This window comes from Asparagus officinalis, chromosome 4 (assembly GCF_001876935.1).
Source record: "Asparagus officinalis chromosome 4, Aspof.V1, whole genome shotgun sequence".
Taxonomy (NCBI): domain Eukaryota; kingdom Viridiplantae; phylum Streptophyta; class Magnoliopsida; order Asparagales; family Asparagaceae; genus Asparagus; species Asparagus officinalis.
Genome location: NC_033797.1, coordinates 56,982,148 through 56,988,446, shown reverse-complemented (window position 1 = coordinate 56,988,446; position 6,299 = coordinate 56,982,148).

Below are 6,299 nucleotides of genomic sequence, written 5' to 3'. Positions count from 1 at the left end.
TCTCTTTGAATTAATCATGGCTATATGGTTTTAGATCTCAAGTTTTATGATGTAGATCTAACAGTTTAAAGATTGAGGCTGGATTCATAACTACAAGTATGCTCAAAATGGTAGAATAGCGATTATTTGGGACGTTTATGTGGTGAATGTGACTCCTCTATATTGTATTGATCAGTTTATTTATTGCAAGGTTCAGGATGTGCGGAATGTTAGCGGTTTTGAGGTATCTATTGTGTATGCCTATAATTGTTCTATTCAAAGGAAAAGGCCGGTATCAGATCATGGGGTTTAATGTTCATGGATCTTGGATGTTGATGGGAGATTTCAATATTGTGCTCTCTCAAGAAGAAAAACTATTAAATCATGCAATGCAATTACCGATGAAACTGGAATTAGGGGTCTTGCTGATTTGATGGATAATCTTTGTTTAGTGCATATGGGAAGTATTGGTTTTTGGTTCACCTGAACTAACAAAACAAGATGCCCAAGATAGATTTTGCTCTCGCATAGATAACGTATTTATAAATGAGATGGATTCAAAATCTTGAGGCAAATCAAGTGGATTTCCTCTCTGCTACAATATGAGATCACTTTTCTAGAGTTGTTACTATTTTTCATGATACAATTGAGGGAAAGAAACCGTCTAGGCTCTTTTCTATGTGGACTACTCATAGGGATTTTCTATCTATTGTTGATGCTTGTTGGGGGAATGGGCTTAGTTGTTTTGAGATGGCTGTGTTTCGTGGCAAGTATAAGAGGGTTAAGGTGGCTTTGAAATCTTTCAATCAGTAATATTATGCTCATATTAGTCAACAGATTTAGATGAATAACATGGCCTTAGAGGAAGTACATAATTTTATTCAAGTTTCTCATGTTGTTGCTTTGCTCATTCAACATGAACTTGACAAGTACTGAGGAGAGTTTCTATAAGCAAAAGTCTATGCATGATTGGATTACTTAAGGGGGCACAAATTCTAGTTTTTATCATTCATATATGAGATACAGACGACATCATTCAAAGGTGCTTTGTCTGTATGATGATCGAATAGAAAGATTGTTGATATTGGGCTTATTGTGTAGGAAGTACTCAATTATTATCAACAGTTATTAGAAAAGGAAGTAGATGATTGGATTCTGATGTTACTAAGATGGCGCATGTGTTGAATGAGGAGCGAAGATTGAGTTTGTGTGCTTATGTTACTGATGCTGAGATTGAAGCAGCCTTGTGGTCCATACCCGAATCAAAAGCTTCAAGTCCTGATGGGTTTTCATTAGGATTCTATAAGAAGGCATGAGTAGTTGTTGGGAGGGCTTTAAATGAGCTATTATGCAGTTTTTCATCATTGGAAAACTTCACTCAAATACGAAGGCTGCAACTATGACACTTGTACCTAATGTCCCTAAGCTAACTAGAGTGGTAGATTTCTACCCTATTTCTTGTTGCAACAATTTATACTAAGTGATATCTCATATTCTCACTAATAGATTGTAGAGAATTTTACCATTATTGATTAGTGAATGCCATGTTGTTTTTGTGAAAGGATGATCAATAGTTAATAATATTCTGATGAGGTATGAATTGGTTAAGCACTATTTTAGAGAGGGAGTTTCTCCTAGATGGTTATTGAAAGTGGATACTTGGAAAACATATGATATAATTGATTAGAGATTCCTTAGGAGTATGCTTATTAATCTGAATTTTCCTGATAAATATATGGAGTGTGTTTTTACAACTACGTATTCTATACTGTTGAGTGAGGTTATGCATGGTTTCTTTGATGGTCAAAGAGGCTTAGAAAAGGAGACACTTTATCCCCTTGTTATTTGCATGTAATATTTGTCAAGAAGTATGAGTGAGCTAAAGAGAGAAAAAATAAATTCAAGTTTCATCCTAAATGTGCTGCTCTTGGATTCTCTCATTTAACTTTTATAGATGATCTTAATTGTAATGTTTGCCAAGGCTGATAGGAATCTCTGTTGTTACTAAAGATGAAGATTGTTCAATTCTCTACCATGTGTAGACTTACATTGGACCTTAACAAGAGGAATATGTTTATTGTAGGGGTTACTAAGAGGGTAAAATGTCGGTTGTTATATGCAATTAGTTTTGTTAAAGGGAAGTTGTCAGTTAAGTATCTATGGGTTCCTTTGTCAGATGTTAGAGTCTTTGATGGACGTTATTAGGAATTACTAAATAAGATTGAAGCAAAATTGAAAGTTGGAGGTACTTTCAAACTCTTACATTATTAGACAGAAATTTTGTGAGATCAGTTTTGTTTAGCATGCATGTTTATTGGACTAGAGTATATATGCTACCAGAGAAGAAAATCAAGCTTAATGTTAAAAATTGTTGCAAATTTATTTTGGGGTCTAGAGAGGGTAAACATAAATTTTATTTGGTATCTTGGGATAGCATGTGTATGGTGAATCTCAAGGTGGATTGGGACTTGTCAGATTAGAAACTACGGTCCGTATCTAAGATCAAGCTTTTATGGGCAATACATCTTCAAAAAAGATATGCTTTGGATTAAATGACTTCATAGTCATTATTTAAAGCAATGTTCTGTTTGGAGGGTGCAAGCTAAGGGGATTGGTTCACGGTTTGGGGAAGACTTATGAGGGTAAGGGATTAGCTTCTAATTAGATATCAATAACGTTTTGGGCATGCTTAGGAGTTTGCAGAAAGATGAAAATGTTAGCTTTTCTAATGCTTTTAGAAGTTTATTTCGCTCTTTACCTAAAAGTTCACCGGTATTAATATACAGATGGGAAAGTTTTTTCTATTTCTAAGTATATTTTTATACTTTGGTTAGCTGTTGCGGGGAGGCTGTTGAGTCAAGATAAGTTGGTTTATTTTGATTCTTTGAATACCAGTGAGTGTGCTCTTTGTAATCAAAGTCGAGAGGAAATTGGGCATTTATTCTTTTTATGTCCATTATCTATTATGATATGTTAACTCCGCTAGTGCTGTTTGTCAACACTGTTTGTCCCAAGCCAGGACAAAGGAGGAGGGTTGTGTTAGGTAACCGACAACCAGCGTAAAATATAGTCGGATCCACATGCATAATAAATCCTATTATATACTTGTTTGGGCATCCCCACCGCGACGCGTTGCATCGATCTTACCCCGATGCAATGATAAGTAAGCAAGAGTGGTTTGCTAGGTCATTCCCCAAAAGCGACGCATTACATCAATGTCATCCCGGTGTAATGACAAGTAAGCAAGGGAGTTCTAAGAATCTACAATCCTCTAATAGGGTACCTAATAGTATTAGACATATACTAGAACGGTCCAAGAGGATAAATGGTAGGAGACTTTTACAAGAAAATAGAATTAGATTAGCTACTTGGAATATAGATATACTTACCGAAAAGACAGTGGAATTAGTGGATGTCATGATTAGAAGAAACATAAATATAATTTGTTTACAAGAAACTAAATAGATAGGTAAAAAATCTACAGAAATTGAAAATATTGGATATAAACTTTGGTACATGGGAAAAGAGAAGAATAAGAATGGAGTGGGAGTTCTTGTAGATAATATAATAAAAGAAAGTGTTGTAGATGTAAAAAGAGTTGGAGATAGAATAATACTAATAAAAGTTGTGTTAGGTGTAGATGATATTAATATTATTAGTACTTTACGCACTACAAATAGGCTTGTCCGAGAGTACTAAAAGAAAATTTTGGTATAGATTAGACGAATTAGTACAATGAATCCCATTTAGAGAGAAATTACTTATATGAGGGGATCTTAATGGGCATGTTGGTAAGGATAATAATGGATATGAGAGGATACATTGAGGTTTCGGATATGGAGATAATAATGATATGGGTAAATCAATTCTAGAGTTTGTAATATTGTATGATTTGTGATAAACACGTAAAATATGCATTATCTTAGTATGTTTCAAGCATGATTTACGAGTGTTTAATGCATATTTCGTGTTTAGATCGAGGATACTGTTGTGGTTTGTGTTCTTATACGTAGGTATTGGCTCAAGATTGAAAGATTTGATGATCGTTGAAAGTTATACAAGAGTTTAAAGCAACAACAAGATTTCGAAGGCATGGTTCGTGAAGAAAATGGATGCACGAGTATGAAGAACTGCAATTTCGACCATGATGCAGTTCGAATCAAGAAAAACTCTAAAGATGAAAGTTGTAGATCTCTTCAACAAATTTCCAACGCAATTTGAATCACCTCATTCCGAGGTCGGACGCAAAAGTTATAGCCAAAATACCGAAAACTAAAGAAATAAGCACAAAATCAGCAAAACAGCCCCTACCACACCCTGGTGTAGTGCAGACCACACCTGTGGCGCGGGAATTAGTTATTTTCTAGATTTTTGGGGACATATAAATAGATGTTTTGACTTAGGGTTTTGGATATCTTTTGTTATGTTCTTTTAGCCATCAACTAGCAACTATTCTAGGGTTCAAGTATTGAAGGAAGACATTAATCTCTTGTAGAAGATTGGATTGCAAGTTCTTATTTTGAAGATTTCAATTGAAAGACGGGTTAATTCTTTCCTCTCTTTGATTTATTTCTTCTTATGATTGATTTGCATAATTATTTGATGTATTCTCTTATCCCAATCATGTGTGAGTAGTTTTCTTGTCTAGGATTGGGAAAGAACCCAACTTTTTGGTGATTGATGATGAATTGATATAGGTTCTTGGTGAAAGTTTAAATCTTTGAACTTGATTTCTAGTGTTTTAATTTTGTTGATTCGCTTGATCACCGTATTAGTAATCATAGGTAATTAATTGAAGGACTGAAAGGTGAAGATTAATACCGGATCTCTAGAAATTAAGCAGGGAGCTCGAACCACGAAAGTAGGCTAGATTCCTTAGGGATTTGATTTGGATTAGCATAAAGCTTAATGAGTTTAACTTAATCTTAATTCCACGAAAGTAGATTAATTGAGATTAATTAGGCATGATCTTTAGACCTTGAAAAAGGCTTTAGATTAATTTAGGCTAATTCACCCTTTTTAGTTTAAACCAACACCGAGAACTGAAATAATTCATCATTGAGCATCAAAGTTGTGGTGATAACCCAATCTTGGCTCTTCATTATATTGAATTCCACCTGATTAGTTATTATTTTATTTCTTTTAATTTTCATCTCTTCTAATTTACTCATTAGTTTAGCTAGTCTAATAGCGTGAAATTTGGTAATTAACCCTAGTCCCTGTGGGATCGACCTTGATAGCTATAACGAGTCTGTGCGCTTGCAGATTTTGCCTATCAAGTTTTTGGCGTAGTTGCCGGGGACTATGGTGTTAATATTGAGTGCTTACGTTATTAAGCTAGACTAGATTCTTTTTTTTTATTTCTCTTTGCTTCTCACTTTCTTTTATGCAAGGGAATCAAACAGAAGTAAACGACGAAAACAATCTTGAACTATCGGTGACTCTTGCAAACATAAGAAGGTCTATAAGGGAGCAAAGGAACACCGAGAACTGAAATAATTCATCATTGAGCATCAAAGTTGTGGTGATAACCCAATCCTGGCTCTTCATTATATTGAATTCCACCTTATTAGTTATTATTTTATTTCTTTTAATTTTCATCTCTTCTAATTTACTCATTAGTTTAGCTAGTCTAATAACGTGAAATTTGGTAATTAACCCTAGTCCATGTGGGATCGACCTCACTTCCGTGACCGTTGTGGCCAAAACAGCCGGGCCGGCCCGGCCCGGCCATAATCTGTCGTTTGACCGTTTTGTCCCCAAAAACGGTCAAAAAACGGCTATTTTGTGAGGTTATTTTGGTCATTTGCTTAGGGGGCTGGTTCTATAAATAGAGGGGTTTTCATTTATTTTCTTCACACCAAAACTCATCTACTTCTCTCTTATACTCTTATACTCTCTCTTATACTCTTATAGTCTTATACTCTCTTATACTTTCTAATCCTTTCATCAAATGGCTTCCGGATCTGATTATGAAGAGCAAAACCTATCTCGCGATCCTAAAATGAGTCCTCCTACTGGGTCTACTCCTACCGAAGTTAATCCTGAATCCGGTGGCGACGAATCTGCACCAAGAGCTCCTAAAAGACCAAGATCCGATGTGTGAAATTTTTACGAGAAGATCGACGTCACCAAGGATGAACACGGTAGGATCCTCATCCAGAAAGCTAAGTGTGCGTTGCGCGGCAAGATTTTTCAAGCTCATCATAACAGCTGCACCAACCACCTCAAACGTCATTTAGATAAACACGACAAAGGCCAGACTCCTCAAGGTGATATCCGACAATCTATGATTTCTCAATCCTCCTCTTCTGGTAGTC